The sequence below is a fragment of the Cornus florida genome, unplaced genomic scaffold (genome assembly GCF_030987335.1).
Source record: "Cornus florida cultivar Cherokee Brave unplaced genomic scaffold, ASM3098733v1 CherokeeBrave_3.0.0_Hap2_Chr04, whole genome shotgun sequence".
NCBI classification, from domain to species: Eukaryota; Viridiplantae; Streptophyta; class Magnoliopsida; order Cornales; family Cornaceae; genus Cornus; species Cornus florida.
Window position 1 is genome coordinate 25,991,068 of NW_026775574.1, and position 17,974 is coordinate 26,009,041.

General features: G+C 36.5%; 1 long non-coding RNA gene across 4 annotated transcripts; it reads right to left on the bottom strand.

Moving 5' to 3' along the window:
• Window positions 1-881: 881 nt before the first annotated feature.
• Window positions 882-14,819, bottom strand: LOC132303018 (uncharacterized). 4 transcript variants are annotated; one of them, XR_009481049.1, is made up of 6 exons: window positions 13,118-14,819; window positions 12,153-12,210; window positions 2,091-2,574; window positions 1,843-1,988; window positions 1,683-1,727; window positions 882-1,488 (listed from the first exon to the last, which is right to left on the bottom strand). It is a non-coding gene; the product is annotated as an uncharacterized LOC132303018 (long non-coding RNA). The 4 variants fall into 4 exon arrangements; XR_009481048.1 differs by lacking the exon at window positions 13,118-14,819 and adding an exon at window positions 12,413-13,107; XR_009481050.1 differs by lacking the exon at window positions 13,118-14,819 and adding an exon at window positions 12,387-13,107 and having other exon boundaries at window positions 1,843-1,930.
• Window positions 14,820-17,974: the final 3,155 nt, after the last annotated feature.

Here is a 17,974-nt window from a genome sequence, read left to right on the forward strand (position 1 = left end):
TTCAATTCTCTCTGTTTTGGTTGCTGTTTGATTGATTCTTAGATGAATTGTAGACTGATAGATAAACTTTTGTATCTTCTACAATTATCCACATATTTTTTTGCGGTTAATTGGGAATTAAGAGACTCTTGATCATATAATTTAGGTTTATTGCAAAATTATTTGCTGACAATTCTATAAAAAGAATTGAAGTTGGGGCAAATAATTGTGGAGTCCCAAACATGTCAATGGAAAATATCAAAATTAATGCCACTAAATTTGATTTGGGGGTATTATAATAACAATTAAAAATAATTAACCACAAATTCAATTAATTATAATTAAAAATAAATTACAGATGGTTTAGAATTAAAACAAATTTAATAAAAGTTCCAAATTAATATATACATGAACAAATCTAAATTAAAATAGGAAACTAATTATATGGGTGTGTGAATGTATATAGTATGAAGTTTAAACAAAATAAGTATTCTAAAACGAATTATGTATATATTCATATCTAAAACTAATTATGTGTATGTGTGTGTATATATATAGTATAGATTTATTATGGGTTCAAACAAAATGGGTATCTATATATATATAATGTGTCTATATATATATAGCTTTAGAAATATTTTATTTAAGTTAAAAGAATTGTTTTGACAAAGTCAAAGAGTATTTAAGTCATTTTATATGACACAATATTTTATTTAAGTTAAAAGAATTATTTTGACAAAGTCAAAGAGTATTTAAGTCATTTTATATTGTGTCATAACTGTTCAAGTAACGGTTTGTAATGTGAGTAATAGTTATTTTTGAAAGATATTTGAAAGTAATATTTGGCCAAACCTGAAGGGATGTCAGTAAAATTAATCCTACATAAAAGAACTAAAATGCAATTTTTGTCAAAGAGAGGGCATTACAAATAACTAAAATACAAAAGAATTATTTCCAAACAAAAATAAAATAAAATGCAAATAAAGATACCCAAAACCTCGACACTTGAAAATAAATTTTGAATATCATAATTGATCTACTCGGTACAAAGGTAAGCACTATCGAACATTCACAAATTTCAATTCAAATAAATCCTATAACCCAGCCCAATTCTGTTATTTTAGAGAAACTATCCAATTAGCCAAATCAAACCTAAAAAACATGAAAGCCTGCAACCGACATTTTCTCCCAATTGTCCCACAATTCAAAAATATAGAGAAAATCTTTATGCATCAGAATGACAATTACACGAGATCTTTATACCCATAATAAGAAACTCAAGAACTTTATCAATGCACATCGAAATAGATTGTGAACTAAAGTTGAGAATCAACATGGACTTGGGCTAACAAAGCTAATTGTGAACTTGAGGGTAGGTTATCAATTGCAACATCATCATCTGCCTTCTTGCAGTTGTGATTTATCCTCCAAATACTATTTTCCCTGTCGAACATTATCTATGATAATGTTCAAACAGTCTGTGCAGCCACCAAGGAATCACCTTCATATCTGCAGTCACACAAGAATCATTAATGTTGTTGTAGGCTTTCAAAAGAGCTCAATGGACACAACTGCAAATCTCAAGAAAGAAAAAAACCATCAAATTCCGGCTATTGAAATGCATTAATCTACAATTAATTAAGTACTATTATTATTGTGTAAAACGACAAACAGGAAGTTGCACAATCCAAAAACGAACTTACCCAACCCAACATATTCACTCAATTTTCTGAATTCTCACAAAAATCCTGGAAAGAAGACATGCATCAATCTCATCGCACTACTATCCTCTAAAACACAATGATATTAGGGGAAAAAAATTTAAAATATCTGCTCAAAAAAATAATTTATAAAATCGTATACACTTCATGAACTTGTGATCCGGCACGGTAACTCCAATTCACCTAACTCCAAATCACCGCACTCGTGATCTTTTAAGTCTAAGCATGTTCTGTACAACGTCATAGAAAAAATCAATCCTCTTCAAAGGCTCTGTTAAGGTTTTATTCCTTCTCAACCAATAAAATAGAAGAATTAATAAAATATATCAATATACATTAATTTTAAAAACGTAACAGAGGAAAAAGAAAAAAAATAATAATATAACTTACTCTTCATCTCTACGATATCCCTTGGATTTCGTGAATATATCACCCTTATCACCCCTTCTCTCTCTTGAAGAGGTTGTATTCACAATAGTTTTGTCATTATACAAACCATTTCAGGGATACCAAGTGGTTGTTATCATTTATATATATTCCACTCTTCAATAGTTGTTTCAGGTAGGATTTTTTATATCCACTCTTGGTTTTTGAATTGTTGTTTCAAGGTAGGATCTTTTATATCTCACTATCGAGTTGTATTGTTTCACAGGATAGGATCAAGTGGATATAGTTTCACAAGGTAGTATCTTTTATATCCATTCTTTGATGGTGGTTGTCGAATTGTTTTTTGAAGGTATGATCTTTAATTTATATCCTACTATCGAGTTGTTGTTTCACAAGATAGGATCAAGTGGAATATAGTTTCACAACGTAGGATGTTTTATATTACGTTTTTCCATGGTTCATTGTTGCACGAGCTCTAGTTATGTTCCTGTAAATAAATAAATAAAAAATAGTAGAAATTAAAAAAGGATCAAACATATTAAAATTCTATTATTAAGAACTTAGATTTACTTGTCCACAACATTAATAAGCCTATGGGGAAAATGAAAAAGATGAGCAGATAAAAAGTTGAATGATTTCAAACATAATTAAGAGGTTTAGATAGAAAGAAAAGAAAATCAAAATCGGGTAGTATTTTTAATGCAAAATAACTTAATAAAAAAAAAACAAAATGAATGGAAAATAAAAAGTACTCTAGTAACACCGTAAAATGTAAGTTGTACGTAAAGAAGAAACATTGTACAATCAAACAACAAGCATATAATGAATAGCAATGGAATGGCAGTATTTGAGGCCAGACCAAAACAAAGAGTGTAGAAAATGAACTACAAGAATAAAGAATTACAATCCCATCTCACCAAGAAGAATAAGAATCCATCTAGCTGAGCAATTGAACTCATATCAGCAGAAGCTATCTAATAGAAATTCTAAAACTCAGCAGTCCATAGTAGTAACCATTTCCATCCTAAACACCACATTGCAAAGGCATTCATTTTTTTGACAAATAGATTACAAGCACTATACAAATAGTGTTTAACTACATTAAGAGGTTAAAAAGGAATAACCGTCAGCAAGTTCTTTCGTCTCCTGAACAGCCACATCAACTCTCTTCAAATATTTACAGTAGACAAGTTTATGCATTTATGTGTACGTATATATGAAATTAAAAATATATATTATTCTATCATTTAGAAATCTTAACTTATCATCCACCTATGTAGTTGACAAAACAATTAGGTTGATGTAAAATTATAGCATGCATATATAATCTAATTTATAGTATGCAAAAAGAAGATCACTCAATTTGACTGTTGGGCGCATTCTAATTATAAAATCCCTAGACCAAAAAAATAAAAAAATAAATCCCTTAACGAAACAATTAGCATAAAGCTAATTAAAGCTAAATCCTACAAGTAGATCAATAATTGTGTTTGTATGCAATGCCGTCTTCTTATACTAATTGCAGTTTTAATTTTTTTTTTTTTTAGAAAATAAAGCAACTGACAGTGATTTTTAAAATATTTACAAGGTTTGAGCCGAAGCCCAAATACAAAGGATAAGACAGGCCCAAGTGGGCAACAAGGCAACAGACCATTCAAATAACAAAGTGACTCATACTAACTGTCATTGAAACCATTAGCTATGAGAACACTTAGAATCAATTCCAGTGAGTGTTTGTAGCCGAATTAACAGCTAACTCAAGCAATCTGGAGGGCGAGGAGGTGGTCTGCAGCATGACGGAGGTAGATTCCATTCTAAGAGGATTGATCTCGAGGCTGTGCAATCCTTTAGAAATCCCATTCTCAGAATTGACGTAGTGGAGTAAGTGATTTTGGCTGGAAGAGTTCTTTGTGAGCAGCTTCCCTTCTTGAAGATTCTACTATTGCGTTCTTCCCAAGTGTGATAGACAACTGATGAGAGACATATTTTCCTAACCAAATTTTGGGGAGAATTGGACTTCCACATGAAGCTTACCAACTGCACCAACATGCTCCAGTTTGAGATCACTGTTGAGAAGTGACACTTGTCCTTGATGAACCTCCAAATTGGCGAGATGAAGGAGCAAGTGAAAAACAAATGGTTATGTGATTCCATTGCATTAGAGCAAAGTGGGCACAGGCTTTGGAATTTGCTCATGGATTTGCAGTCAAGTGTTGGCAGTCTAGATTGGACTGCCAACCACAAGTTGAATTTTATCCGAGGTATGATTGGGGAACTCCATACCAAGTTAAACCAAGGGACCTTATCAAGATGCCCTGCCAAGTGAGCAGTAGTATGCTTGAAGTTGTAGCGTCCAGTAAGTGATGCAATCCAAATCTTCTTGTCAGTGATATCTGGACATGGAGATTGAATATGTAATAACTCTAGGATAAGAATTGTGAGTGCCTGTGGAAATGACCAAGCGTAGCTTATGTCAATGAATGCATCAAGAGTGGTGGTTTCATTTATGCCAGCTACAGTGAGAACAGAAGATGAAAATCTAGTGCAGAGTAAACCTCCTGGAGCCCAATTGTCCGACTAAAATGATGTGTCAGTTCCATTACCAACCTTGTGTTTGATTAATAGCCTAGTTGGATGCCTTAACTATAGTACTTTCCCCCAGCTCCATGAGCAAGAGTGAGGAATTTTTAGTCACCACAGGTTTTTGGATTTGATAAGGGGGGAGTTGCATCACCTAATCCAAATTCTATCCAAGCTTCCACATTGCAGATCCCAAATGTGCCTCATGATTCCTACTTTGTTTGCCTGCTCTAAGTTTAGAATGCCCAACCCTCCATCTTTTTTAGGTTTGCAAACCTTGTGCCAAGCAACCTTAGAACTGGAAGCTTTCATCTCAACCCCAGACCAAAGAAAGGATCTAAAGATTCTGTTGAGCTCATCAATGACTCCTTTTGGTAAAATGAAAATACTGCTCCAATAGATTTGTGTTGATACCAAAACAACCTTGATAAATTGTAATCTGCCTACATAGGAGAGAGACCTTGAAGTCCAGTGGGATATTTTTTTGGTGATTTTGTTGATGAGCAAGCTGCAATGTGAGGCTTTAAGGCATGTTGTGATCAGTGGCACTCCAAGGTATTTCACTGGGAGGTCAGCTTGTTCAATACCAAGTAATGAGATAATAGCTTCCTGAGTGTGAGCCTCAACTCCAGAGAGAAAAATTGAGCTTTTGTTCAAGTTTACCTCAAAACCTGACATGCAACAGAAGTGGTCAACGGCACATTTAAGAATTGAGACTTAAGAAATGTCTCCATGACAAAATAAGAACAAGTCATCAGCATATGACAGGTGCGTGATCTTTGGATCCTTGCATCTCCAATGATACTTGAAGGAGTGAACCCTATCCACAAAATTCTTGATAATGGAGGAAAGGGCATCCATTGCAATGACAAAGAGAAAGGGTGAGAGGGGGTCCCCTTGCCTCAACCCTCTTTTCCCTTTGAAATACCCCTGAAACTCTCCATTAAGAGCAACAGTGAACGATGGTGAGGTCAAGCATGCTTGAATAAGTGAAATAAATTTCTGTGAGAAATAATCGAGAGTGAGACAGTTGAGCATGAAGTCCCATTTGATAGAGTCAAAAGCTTTCTTTAGGTCAATTTTGGCACATCTTGCTGGCTTGGACTGCTTGTGATACCCCCTCAGAAGCTCATGTGTGAGTAGTATAGGGTCTGTAATTTTCCTGCCATGGATGAAAGCTGATTGGGATGGATCAATGATGACAGGCAATGTTTGTTGCAACTTCATTGAAAGTAGTTTAGCAATGCATTTGTAGATGGTGTTTACATAAGAGATTGGCTTATAATCATGTAGAGAAGTGGAGTTTTGGCATTTTGGAACCAAGCAAATGTAAGTATTGTTTACCTCCCCCAAAAGTTTCGCATTCCTAAATAACTCAGCAATGGCAAGAGTGACAGATCTTCCAACAATATCCCAGGCTTTATGGTAAAAGAGGGCATTATATCCATCTGGCCCTGGTGCTTTGGTTGTGTTGAGGTTCAGCATGCAATTCTGTATATCCATGTGGGATGGTGGCTTATCAAGGAAATGGTGGAAGTGTGTGGGCACTTGAGCTGTGATTAATGGTGAGAGATCATTGATGTGGTAAGTGCTTGTGGGAGTGGTTCCTAGTAGATTGTGGAAGTGTGCAACAACCTCGGTCTTAATGTCCTCCTTGTCATAAAGAGTGTGGCTTGAATCAGTTGAGAGTGAGAGTATTTTGTTCCTATTGGCCCTTGAGCAAACTGATTTGTGGAAGAAGCTTGAATTACAGTCCCCTAGTTTTAGCCAGGACATTCTTGACTTTTGTCTAAGGATATCCTCATGGATGTTGCCCAGCCTTAGGAGCTCAGTGGTAAGTGCCTTCTCCAACTGTCTAAGGCTGTGGTCACCAGGTGTGTTGTCTAAATCCATTTGGCAGGCACTCAGCTCCAGCCTCACAGCTTGCAGCTTTGATTCTACCTCAGAAAATTCCTTCTTGCAGTTTGATCTCAGCACCTGTTTTAGTAGCTTTTGTTTTTGGACCACCTAAACCATAGCTGTGCCTTTGATGTATTTAGTCCAAATAGCATGAATTGATGAATGGAAGTTTAGATGCAGGGATCAGGCACTAAAAAATCTGAAAGGTACAGGCCTTCTTGGGGTGCTAAGATCCAGAGTTACTAGAATTGGACTATGGTTTGAAATGTTTGGGGGAAGAAAGGTACATTCAGATAAAGGAAAGGTTTCAGTCCATCTAGGGTTTACTAATGCTCGATTTAATTTCTTAGCAATGCAAGCATTCCCCAAACTCTTATTGCTCCAAGAATAGAGAATTCCATTGAACTTCAAGTATTCAAGTTCTGTTTCTTGCAAATAGTCATTAAAATCTGTCATTGCATTACTCCATCTCATTGAACCACCATGACTTTCCCCAATATTTGGAATAACATTAAAGTCACCCATTAGCAGCCATGGTGAGTTTGAGAATAAGTGAGCATGGTGGATTAGATCCTCCCATAGAAGCTGCCTATCTGTTGCAATGTTAGCAGCATAAACAAATGATGTAAAGAAGTCAACATTCTGCCCTAATACTGAGATTGAGCAGTGAATAGCCTGTGAGGTTGTGGTGATGACAGTTAGATTGATGATGTTGGAGTTCCATAACACCCAAATTCTTCCCAAGTCAGAAAAGGTGTAATTTTGTACCATGCTCCAAATAGGAGCAATATTCCTATGTATAGCTGCAGCATTTATAGGTGACACTTTGGTCTCCACAATTGAAACTATATCTATTTTCTTTTCAGAGATCAATCTCTTAATCTCTGCTTGCTTAGGGGGTTGGTTTAACCCCCTAATATTCCATGTTAGGAGTGTGATCATTTAAAGGGGGGAGAGAAAGAACCTCCAAGATGTCTCACAGACATCAAATCAGTGCAGGGACTCTTCTTCTTCCTTTCAACCTTCTTTAAACTTCTCATTGATTACAAGACACTATACTGAGTGCCTTCTGGTTCAGAGAGTGAGGATTGTATAGAGGTTGTCCCTCTATTTGGGGTTAGAGTCTGTGGTGCATAATGAGGTGGTGAAAGTCTCAGTTTAGGGTTTGATAAGTAAGTTGGGGATTTGTGATGTGCTTTCTTGTTCTGTTTGTTGTACTGGGGGTGTGTTGTAGGTGTGATGCGTTCTGGTTGGGGAGTTGAGTGATGGTGATGCATAGTTGGCAAGGAGGATGGTACTGGGATATGGTTAGTTGGAGTGAGTGGACTGTTATTATGAGAGAAGTTTAACTTTCTGCTGCACAATGGTGAAAAGAAAGGAGTATGTTGATGAGCGCTAAAAAGTGCGCGTTTAAACCCCTTAAACTTGAGCATTCTATGACCTTTATCTATCTTATTTCCCCGTTTTATTCTAATTTTGAGTTATTGCCCTTTTCAGGTGCTTATCCCAAAAATAAGTCAATTCAGCCAAATAAGAGCATTAATGAAGTCAACTCAAGCTAAATGGAAGAAAGGAGTAAAATGGAAGCTAAATGAAGCAAAGTGTGGAAATTCAGCATGTTCGATCGATCTCAGCATTTCTTCGATCGATCGAAAGTTCATCGATCTAAACAGTTCAAGATGGATCCAAGCCTTTGTCCTTATATCGATCCAACATTTCCCAGATCGATCAAAATGATTTGATCTTATCCACACCTACCACCCACCTACCACTTTTGTCTTCTTCCCAAAAATATCAGAGATTCGTCTTTATTCAAAAAGGCGCCGCCAAGGATGATCAATTCCTGCAGCATTCGATGGATCTGAGCCATGTTCGATTGATCGAACTTCCTCAAGTCCGAAAAAAAATAGATTCCAGCTCATTAAAAGTTGGCTCATGGTGCAATCACTGGAGGGACCTTGGTGTACGAGCCCAGACCATTAGGTATGACACTTAACCTACCTATATAAGGATTTTGAGCTATTTTTACATCATAACTTGTAACATTCAACATAACTTGTATTTTTCTTATCTTGGAGAGGAGGCTAGAGATTAGAGAGCTTTACACATTTTTGGGGAGTTCTTCCATTCTTCTAGTGTTTCCATCAAGAAGAAGGTCATTCCTACCATAGAGATAGCCATTAAGGGTTGGATGACTACTTCAATGAGTGGCTAGACATCTACTTGGGGCTAGAGTAGCCCCTAAGTTTGCTTCCTAGACTTAGTTCTTTGTATATTTTTGGGGATTTATTTGTAACAATGTTTTGATCTTGGACTTATATATATATATCTTGTGGTTTCTACTTGATGTATATGGATTAATGCTTTCAATTGATTATCTACTTCTAACCATATGTCTATGTATGCTATAATGGATGATTCGTGTGCTTTTCTCTAGATTTAGTGGAGTTTATGCATGTCTATGTGTATGGATGAAGTTAATCTAGAGATGGTCAAAACATAGAGCTTAATTGAACACTCTTGCAATTTATTTGATGGTTCACACTTGTTTCTTGATGGATTGTACCACACCCTTAGCTTACTTAATTTAATTTCATGTATTTAGTGTAGATGTAGTGTAGTTGCTTTAAGTTCATAGATAGGTGGACAATCTATGGACAATCTACTCTTGTTCCTTGGTGTTCCATACTTATGAATGCATTAGATGTATGTTTCTAAATAGTTGTGTATGCATAAATTATGGTTTCATTGAATGGATTTTGGTCTCATTTGATAGGTTGTGTTTTTCATTTGATTTGGCTTGACAATCTATGCTTATTTGCCATCCATGCCTAGTTTCAATTAATGTTACACACACACACAAGTTACAAGTCAATTTCCCCATTAATATACAATTGCTAGTGTCTAGTGAAGTCAAGCTTAGTGGTGAGCTCTAGTACCCCAAGTCCTCCCTTCTATATCTTTCTCTAATTTATTAATCATTGAATTTTGTTTACTTTAATTTCATTTGCATAATAGCTTAATCAATCAATCCAACCAACCTTTGATCACTCGACCTATTAAACCTATATATTGTTTCCATTACAAAGGCACCCACAATCCCTTGGGACGATCCCTACTCACCCTAGCTATATTTTTAGTTAGAGGTAGTAGTGGCTTTTACAAATTTAAAACTTGGCCACATTGCACAATCACACTCTTAGTGCAACATATTTTGGCAAACTTTTGGTGCAACCGACGACACACCACCATATGTGTAGGGGAGTCTAAGTGGTTGCTCATAATGGGGTTGTCAATTGAGTTATTGTTTTTAGGTGGGGAATTGTAGTATGAAGGTTGAGAGATGGGATTTGTAATGCTCTTCTGGTTTGTGTGTGGTTGTGGACATGCTAGAGGTTGGAATTGGTTGTTGTTTTGTTTTGTTTTAGGGGTATGGGGTATGGGGTAAGTGTTTGGGTGTTTGGCCTTTGCTGAGTTGTGGTTTATTCTTTTTCTTCTTGATGGTCACCCATTCTGTGGCTGGTTGTATTGCTGGACTGTGTTCAATCATTGAAAGGCTGGACTGTGGTTGAGCTTGATTGTTTTGTTGCTGCTGTGGAGGTTGTATGATATTTAGTGGGCAGGAGCTGACAGTATGAGTGAGCTGGTGTCACTTACAGCAGAATTTTGGTAACCATTGGTATTCAAGTCTGATTTCAACTAAGTTCCCATCTATTCTGAGTTGGACTTCATTCTTCAGAGGCTTCTTGAGGTCAACATTTACACACAGCCTTGCAAATTTGAGTTTGGTTCTGTCTTCAGTTGCTTAATCAGCATATAATGGTTCACCCACTGAGCTAGCTATGTAACTGAGCCCGTTTGCTGTCCAAAAGTCTAGTGGGATGTTGAAGAATTTGATCCAAGTTGGAATACAGGCAATGGTTGATGGCTGTGTATGTGCTTGGTTGGTCCATCTCATCAAGGAGAAGGGGTGTCCAGCAATGGACCATGGTCCAAGTGAGAGAACCTTCTCTACTTGGGATGAAGAGTTGAATCTAAATATGAAAATGTTGTTTTCTCCCATAATTGTGTGAGTAAGACCATGGGATGTCCAAAGTTTAGCTGTAGCAGCTTAGACCACCTTGAAGAGGAGTCTTTTCTGGAATGATTTCCTAACTAGATGTAGAGAACCCTAAAATTTTAACCATTCTTCAGCAATTTCTTGAGGAGGATCGATGATGAATGGAGAGTGTGAACTGGGGAAGTAAAATTTAAGAACCATTTTGTTGTTGTTTTGCTATACTACATCAGTCCATGGTTTTGCCCCTTAAGTATTTGGTTTGGTTTGCAGTGGGATGGTTATAGTGTTTCCAGTGATTTGTAGGTTTGCGTCTGGTATAGCATTTAATGTAGTGGTGGGGGATTGTTGGATGTTTGTGGTAGGTTGTGGAAAGTGGTCAATAATATTACCATTTTTAGCTGTATGAATAGTGTTTTGAACTGATGCCTGCAGTGGAATAGTTACCTGCCTTGGTGATGTAAGTAAAGCATTGTGTATGGGATTCAAATTTGAATTTGGGGACAAGCCTGGACCCACCATTGTGTCATGGTTAGTGCCGTTGGAGGAGGAGGTGGTGGCTGCGGAGGTGGTGGCCGGTGGCTGCTGTAGGTGGCTAATCAGTAGCTTGACCTTGTCGAGTTCCATTTGCAGTTCAGCATTGATCTTCTTCTGATTATCATACATCTCCATTGCTCTTCCCAAATTCTCATCCTTCCATTCAAGTTGTTCTTGTAGCCTATCAATTTGGTGAGCTGGAGATGAGTACAACAGTCGGTTGAAATTCCTTGGTAAGTTTCCTTGTGATGGAGGTTGGTGGTGAGTTGCCTTTGAGCTGTTAGTGTTCTTTTGTATGGCATTATTGGTTGGTCATATGGGTTTTATGGTAGGTGAAGGAAAATGAGAGTGTGGTTGACCTGAAATTGAGGATGGAATTGGAGGAGGATAAACCTGTGTGAGGGAAGGTATAGCTGCTATTGATTTTTTGAGTAACAGTTTAGGAGATGTTTGCTTCAAGGGTGGTAAGGCTTGGTTTGTTTGACCTTGTGAATGGGTTATATTTCTTTGCTGAAATGGTTTGGCAGTTGAGGTCTTTGGCTGTTGTAAAGGTTTTGTAGTGGGTTTTTTAAGGTCTACTTGTTTTTTCGAGGATTTTTGGATGAATGATGGGGTAGTGTTGTATTGGATCGGTGGAATAAATGGAGGTTTAAGGTGATTTGCAGTCGGATTCCTTAGTGAAGGTTGAATTCCATGGTTGGAAGCTTTGGGTTTGTAGAGAGGATGCATTGTGAAGATGGTGATGGTGATGATTGCAATTAAGTTTTCGAATAAATTTGAGTGAATTGTCCATCCAGTTTTAATTGGTTGAATAGATAGGATACAGAAAAACACATCTGATACTTGAGACTAATTGAAAAGTATGATTTATAAATTCTTCAAGCAATGGTCACAGTTTAATTTGTCCAATGAATAATTTCAAATACATAAGAAACGCAAGAAATGCAATGTAGCACCCTTAATTAACAAAAGAACAAGTCCCAAAATCATACCTATTTTTTCCAAATCTACTCAATCCAAATGACATTTTTCTCTTCCCACCGAGTAAACCTTCAAGGAAAAAAATAAATATTTCTGAAATATGTCCATTGATAATTAAATTATTTTTATTCGTGATTTAAGCTAGCATCACAGTCATATGGAAGGATGTATAACAGAGTAATAACAAAGAAGAACCAAATTTCTAAAAACTATAAAATCAGAAAAACAAACATATCATTGCAGACCTTAAAAGAAAGCAGAATAGCATCACCTGAGGACTAAGAAGGCATATTCGTCTGAAGAGAAAATATTAGGATTTGCAAGAGATAGAGAGAGATAGAAGACTTCTCACCGGAACTCTAAGCGATGGTGAGAAGGAGATTGAGAAAGATTAGAGATTTCAAGAGATATCAAGGAGAACGAGATCAGAGAGAGAGCAACGGAACCTTCACCTCTCCGCGGTCGCTAATAGAGGTGTGGAAGGCAACCGGAAATTTGAACAACGACCGCAGAAACGAGGGACGTGGAGGGAAGAGAAGAATGAGGGTATAGTGTGGGAGAAGATTGAGTTATGGTTTATACGCAACACTCTACAAAGTTGCATATATATATATATATATATATATATATAATCGATGTTAACAGTCTATACGTGTATATGTGGAGGAGTGGGTGGCTGGGTCAGTCAAAATAATTGACTGTCTACAGTTGCTTTTCAACAAAGACTAATTACGTAGTAGTAATTACCAACAACTTTTAGACAAAAATATAAATATTACTGTACTGCCCAGTCAAAAGAATTGACTGGCCACTTACCCAGGACAAAGAAAAAAAAAAAAAAAAAAAAAAAAAACGAAAGTACAATTAGAAAGAGATTTGCAGCCACACAACATGTAGAAAGAGTGCCAATTATGTTACAAGGGCCCCAGCTTTCAAGCACCACTACGAAAAGTGCACCGATCAAGTTATTACTGACCTTTCTTTTGCAGATAGTCTCCTATTGCTTTGCTTTGGTAATATAGAATCCATCTCCATTATCAAGTCTACCTTGGACTATTTTTGCTCAATGCCTGATTTCACAATTAATCTGTCTAAAAGCTCAATCTTCCTCTCTGGTGTTCCACCACACATTGAAGATGCCATCACCAATTTGCTTGGCATTCACAAGGGTTCTCTTCCCATCAGGCTCTTGGGAGCTCCATTAATAACTACAAACCTTAAAGCCAATGACGGTAGAGAAGATTACTCACAAAATTTCTCATTAGACTGCAAGATCTCTCTCTTATGCAGGTAGATTGCAGCTTGTTAGATCTGTCCTTGTATCCACACAGTTCTATTGGTTCAGTATCTTGATTCTTCCAAAGAGTGTTATCAATGAACTCAATAGGATTCTCAGATCTTTCTTATGGTATGGCCCAGAGATGAAATCTAATGGAGGAAAGGTAAATTGGGAAGCAGTGTGCAAACCTGAGGTTGAAGGGGGTTTGGGTCTGCCCAACCTAGAATTATCTAACCATGCAGCTATCCTGAGATATATTTGGGAACTTCACACAGGAATTTCTGGTCATTGAAAGTCCCTCACTCCTGCTCTTGGAGTTGGAGGAAAATTCTGCAACTCAGACATCATGCAAGGCATTTTATCAAGCATATTGTTGGTGATGGGAATGATACCTCATTTTGGTTGGATAATTGGTCCTCTGGAGGGTCTCTATGCCATCGATTTCCACCATCCATCCTCTCCTTTTTGGGTATACATGAAGACACAAAAGTTGCTCACTTTATTGTCAACAATTCTTGGAGCTTTCCAACTCAATTATCCTCTGCAATCCTGAACTCCTCTCTTTACAACAACCTTCTCCTTTCAAGAAGGACAAATTGATTTGGTCTGTTCCCCTTCTAGTTCATTCAGCTTGAAGCACACAACTTTCCACCTATCACATCATGGTCCTACAGTTCCTTGGCACAACCTTGTATGGCAAACACTTTCCATCCCGAGAATGAAATTCTGTTTAGGGCAGGCTTCCAACACTTGATTGCAGATCCATGGCTCACCATGATAACATTTGTGCCCTTTGCAATACTGAAACGGTGTCCCATTCTCATCTATTCTCAAACTGCACCTTCTCTTCCCCTCTTTGGAAATTCATCTCAGACAGATGAAGGTTCTATAAAGCTTTTCACAGTTGGGAAGAATTGATTCTATGGACTAGTGTTCGATGGAAATCAAGCTCACTAATCAACACTCTAAGGAAAGTCTGTTTTTCAGAATTAATTTATCACACCTGGGAAGAGAGGAACAATCGCATCTTCAGAGGGAATCCAGCTTCGCAGAGCAGGGTTCTCGCTAAAGTCTGCAATTCAATCACCTCAATCCTCCGTCTGGGTTGTCTTAGGGATTACGTGGCTTCTAGATCGATTCTGAGCAGCTAGAATCTTTCTCCATCTTGTTGCAGGCCTCCTCTGAGGCCACCGAACTGAAATTCATGGAGATTATCTCTCCATCGTTGTAGGGTTTGCTCACCGGATCTGTGTTTAAGATCTTCATGTAATGGTTTCAACTGCTACCTGAAGTCCTTTTTTGCTTTGGGTTGGGCTTAACTCTGGGCTGGTTCTGTTGCTTCGGGTCGGGTTTGCCTTTGGGCTTTATTTGCCGCTAATGGGCTGTTTTGGCCGAAGGTCTTTCTTATAACTTTTTTCCATTTATACAATTCGCTTAAATAAAAAATAAAAAAGAAAAGAAAAGAAAAAAAGAATGCCGGCCAAATTACATTCATTTCTGTTCAGATTTGAACAAATTACACAATATAGAGCGTTTGATTTTTATTATTTTAACATTTTTTCAAAATATGAAATATTTTTATATTTTTATTTAATTTATGCTGTATAAAAAAAAAAATCTATGCTTTATAAAAAAAAATGCAAAAAATACTCCCGTTTTTATAAATTGCACATAAATTTTTGTATTTTGAAAATTTATAGCAAATTACCCACCGGTCACTGTTTTTAACCAATTTTTTATAAACATTCCAAAATACCCTTAAGGGAATTTTAGGTATTTCTTTCTTTAATAAAAAATAATTAACAATTAAATTAAATAATAAAAAAAATAGCATAAATAAATTTTCTGGTGTTTTTATAAATTTTAAAAAAAAATTCCCTTTATTTATTATTATTATTATTTTTTTTTTTTTTTTTGTCTTAAGGACATGTTAGGTATTTCATCTTTCAAATTAGAGAATTCTTTTATTTGCTCAATTTGAGAAATGTAGGGATTTTTTTTTTCCAATATATAGGAGATATTTGCACATTCTGTATCCCACAATGGTTTATTTTTGCACTTTAATTACCCTTAATTATTTATATTTTTTATTTTACTAATACTTTTGTAAATAAAATAATATACAAGGATAAAATGGTATTTTTATTAGCATGAAACCGTTTGAATTGTGGGATTTAGATTGGTTTTAAAAATCTACGTGAACTTACCATTGTTAGTTCACATCTAAGGAGAAATTATGTATTTCTCCCTTAAACCAATGGTCCCATTTCAGTTGCCATCTGACAGGTGATTAATGGTCCTTGGTCCATATAATAATCTCTTGAGAAGAAGATGTAAGCCCATAAAACAAAATTTTGAAACAAATTAAGGTAATCACCCATTACTTCAATGACCAAGTTATATGGTCATCGAGTCATGAGTTCATCATAAATTGGGGATCCTCTATATTCCAACGTAAGTGATTATACGGCATTCAACAGATCCTAGCTCATACACGTATGGATAGGGTTGCAAACGAATCGAGCCGAGTCGAGCTTTGGCAGTCTTAGCTCGCCACAATCAAGGAAGTGCTCGGGCTTAACTCGTCAGAAAATCGGTGAGCTCAAGCTCATCTGCACACATATATAAACAACACATATATTTTTTTTTCCTCTCTCAGTACACATACACACACACTATCTTAGGTATATATAATACAAAACAAATTAGTGTATATATATAACACAAACAAAGCATATATATATATATATATATATATATATATATATATGTATATTGACCTATAGATGTGGATATATATATGTGCATGCCTTGAGGTTGTCTGAAATCATCAACCTAGTTCTCTTTTTACAATTAATTTCATTACTTGTCCATTGTTGTCCTCAAAGAATATGAAATATTGAAGGGCAAAGAAGGTCATTGTCCATCATTGCGGGGAATGCAAGAGGAAAGGGGTTGCGCCTAATTCATTATAGAAAGTGAAATAAGAATAGGGTTTTGTTGTTGTTAACATAAATGGGTCTTTAAGATGAATATGTGTCATTTTTTCTTGGACTTTCTCATTTAGATAGTAATACGTTTTACAAATGGGCTTATGTTATATAATGTTAATAAATCAAATTTGTCCACATATATGGACTGGATCAAAAACTTAACGAGCCGTGTTCACAAGCCCAAACGAGTCGAGCCCAACATTATTCTGGCTTGGCTTGTTTGCTAAACGAGTGTAAAAATTGGGCTCGAGCTTGGCTCGCTTGCTTAACGAACGAACCTGAGTCGAATCGAGTTATTTATGAACAACTCAGTTCATTTGCAGTCCTACACATGGATCTCAACATATGTAAAGTTTGGAATCCGTAGGATATAGTATAACACCACATAGAGAATCCCAGGTTACAACAGTGATGCCGCCAGTGTCTTATGGGAAAATAATGAAAACAACATTTACACTCTTAAATTATTATAGTGAATATGTGTTGTGAACAATTTAATGACCTTGGAATGACCGTTGTCACCAGGTTCTTTTTGCCTTTGCTGAAAAGGACTTCGGAAATGGAAAAATGGAATGGAAAAAGATGGAAATGCTTGGTGAAAGTGTCACTGGAACAATGAAATGAACTGAACTAAATTGAATTTCATTAAACTAAGAACTGAAGTAGAAGTGCTGGAAATTAAAGGAATTGAAATACATGTGCGGGAAATTAAAGGGCTTGAAAAATAAATATTCCCCTATGAAAAGATATTTTGCATGAATTGAAATGTCAAGTCAAAATAGAAGTTGTTTGATATGTGTGGAGATGCCTTTTTATTCTGTCCAAGTCTTCTATTTATAGCCAGTGGCAGTTCCATCTATTGTTGAGATACTTTCAAGTGGAACGTCCGATTTGTGCTAAGTGGAATGTCTGATTTGTGCCACATGGAACGCCTGATTTTTGCCACGTGTCCCATGTTTCCCTTAGTCTTCTCACAATATTAACACGTGTAAGAACATGATGTCCCATGAATTGCAACTTTGAATGAGTGATTTTAGTGTTTCACTTCCAATTGAAGGCTTCTAGCCACGTTTTGAAACTACTAAGTGGAATGGGCCATGACCTTCTAACTGTAAGTAACCACCTCCAATTGCAGATAACTGCTTTCCTCTTTGGTTAACACGTATCCCATTCAGCAATAACTTTCCAATAATAGAAAACTACTTCTTTATTTGCCTGCCACGTGTCCACTTGGAAAGTCACATGTCCTTCCAACTACAGGTAACTGTTTTCCTCTTTAACTGACACATGTCTCATTCAACAATAAATTTCCAACTGTCGAAAACTGTTTCCTTCTCTGCTTACCACGTGTGCCTTTGGAAAGTCACACCTCCTTCCAACTACAGGTAACTGTTTCTCTCTTTGATTGACACGTGTTCCTATACAGTTACTTGTACCTAATGGCTTCCTTTGATGAAGCCATATGTTGCTTCATGATTATATCTTTATTTACATATCACCCTTCCAAGTTGAAACATTCACCCTTCCAATTGGAAACATTCACCCTTCCAATTGGGATCGC